This window comes from Myotis brandtii, unplaced genomic scaffold (genome assembly GCF_000412655.1).
Source record: "Myotis brandtii unplaced genomic scaffold, ASM41265v1 scaffold100, whole genome shotgun sequence".
NCBI classification, from domain to species: domain Eukaryota; kingdom Metazoa; phylum Chordata; class Mammalia; order Chiroptera; family Vespertilionidae; genus Myotis; species Myotis brandtii.
In genome coordinates, this window is record NW_005353326.1 from 239,176 (window position 1) to 241,494 (window position 2,319).

Below are 2,319 nucleotides of genomic sequence, written 5' to 3' on the forward strand. Positions count from 1 at the left end.
CGCAGCGGCGCCGGTGGTGGGAGCCGGGTGCTTCAGTGAACTACCCGGGGACTGGTGATGACATGAATGGGGACCGGGCGACAGTAAAGAGGCCTCGTCAGGAGGAGACTCACATCTGTGAGAAATGCTGCGGAGAGTTCTTCAGCGTCTCTGACTTCTTAGAACATAAGAAAAATTACACTAAACACCTACCTGTCCTCATCATGAACGACAGCGAGGGGCCGATGCCTTCCGAAGACTTCTCCGGGGCTGGGCTGAGCCACCAGCCACGCAGTCCAAGCATTAAGGACAGTCACAGGGAGAATGGCAGCAGCTCAGGGGACATGAAGGAGAAGCCAGGGGCGGAGTCTGTCCTGTACTTAAAGACGGAGCCCGCCCTGCCACCCACAGCCCAGGACTTAAGCTATTTACCCAAAGGCAAAGTGGCCAACACTAACGTCACTCTTCAAGCACTACGGGGCACCAAGGTGGCAGTGAATCAGTGGAGCACGGAGGCGCTGCCCATCCCCCTGCCTGGTGCCAACAGCATCCCATGGGTCCTGGAGCAGATCCTGTGTCTGCAGCAGCAGCAGCTACAGCAGATTCAGCTCACCAAGCAGATCCGAGTCCAGGGGAGCATGTGTGCCGCCCATGCCCTCCACTCTGGTGCAGCGGGAGCTGACACCCTGAAGACCTTAGGCAGCCACGTCTCCCAGCAGGTCTCTGCAGCTGTGGCTTTACTCAGCCAGAAAGCTGGAAGCCAAGGTCTGTCCCTGGACACCTTGAAACAAGCCAAGCTACCTCACACAAGCATCCCTTCTACCACCAGCTCAGTGTCCCCGGGGCTGCTGTCCTTCGCCCTGAGGCCGGATGAGACAAGGGTGCTCCCAAACCGCATCCCCTGTGCTTTGCTACCCCCGACCCCAAGCTCTGGACTCTTCCAGAGCCCTTTCTCTACTGTGGCGTTAGACCCGTCTAAGAAAGGGAAAGGGAAGCCACTCAACGTGTCCCCGGTGGATGTCAAACCCAAAGACGAGGCCACCCTCTACAGGCACAAGTGTCGGAGCAGTCTCCCATCAGCATTTGTCCGAGCCCAGCCAACCTATGTCAAAGTCGAAGTTCCTGGTGCATTTGGACCTGCAACCATGTCCCCAGGCATGGCACCTTTGCTGGCGGCCCAGCCACGCCGCCAGGGCAAGCAGCACGCCTGCACGCTGTGCGGGAAGAACTTCTCGTCAGCCAGTGCCCTCCAGATTCATGAGCGGACTCTCACTGGGGAGAAGCCTTTCGTGTGTAACATATGTGGGCGAGCTTTCACCACCAAAGGCAACTTGAAGGTTCACTATATGACGCATGGTGCCAACAACAGCTCTGCGCACCGCGGGAGGAAGCTGGCCATCGAGAACACCATGGCTCTTCTAGGAACAGACACAAAGAGGGTCCCAGAGGTGTTTCCCAAGGAAATCATGGCCTCTTCAGTGAACGTGGACCCTGTTGTGTGGAACCAGTACACCACCATGCTCAACGATGGCCATGAAGACCAACAAGATCTCAGTGATCCAGAGCAGAGGCATCCTGACTCTCCTGCTGTCCCTAGGTGCCAGCTCTGTTGTCAGCAACACCACCATCTCCAAGATTGATGGCTTCCAGTCAGTTAGCAGCGACGTGGAAAAGCCGGGTGCTGCTGACAGCGTCCCCAAACACCAGTCCCCTCACTTCCTGGAGGAAAACAAGATTGCGGTCAGCTAAGAGACGGGAGAGCCCGTGTGAAGGAGAAATGCAGAGTGACTGCTTGAACTGGATCTTTTGTTTTTCTCGTTGTTGTTTAAAAACCCATCTCCTCCTGTTTGTTTTTTTACTGATGTGCAAATGTTTACAGTTGTGACCACAACCTCAGGCACGTCCAACAATCACGATGTTGCTATGTTGCTTTGCAAACACACACACACACACACACTAAAACAAACACAGTCTAGTTTTGTTTTTTTTAATTTTGGAAGAAGCGGGTCTTGCAAAGTGGCTTCATTACTTGAGACAAACTGTATATATGAAAACTTTGTACAAGCTAGAGGAACTATTTCCAAAGATTGTCCCCTGTTTCAAGTTGGTTCCAGTTGTTACAGTGTTACGGTCTCTAGCTTTTTATGTATATAGATTGATTTTAGATAGGCGGACAAGAGAGAGAGAGAGAGAGAGATATTTCAATTTATTGTTCCACCCATTCATTCACTCACTGGCTGACTTTTTTGTTGTTGTTAATCCTCACCCAAGAGTGTTTTTCCATTGACATTTAGAGAGAGTAGAAGGGAGAGGAAGAGACACAGAGAGAGAGAAACGTTG

General features: G+C 52.7%; 1 pseudogene; it reads left to right on the forward strand.

The window, feature by feature from the left end:
• LOC102242902 overlaps positions 1-1,896 on the forward strand; it is a 2,015-nt pseudogene extending 119 nt beyond the window's left edge.
• Positions 1,897-2,319: the final 423 nt, after the last annotated feature.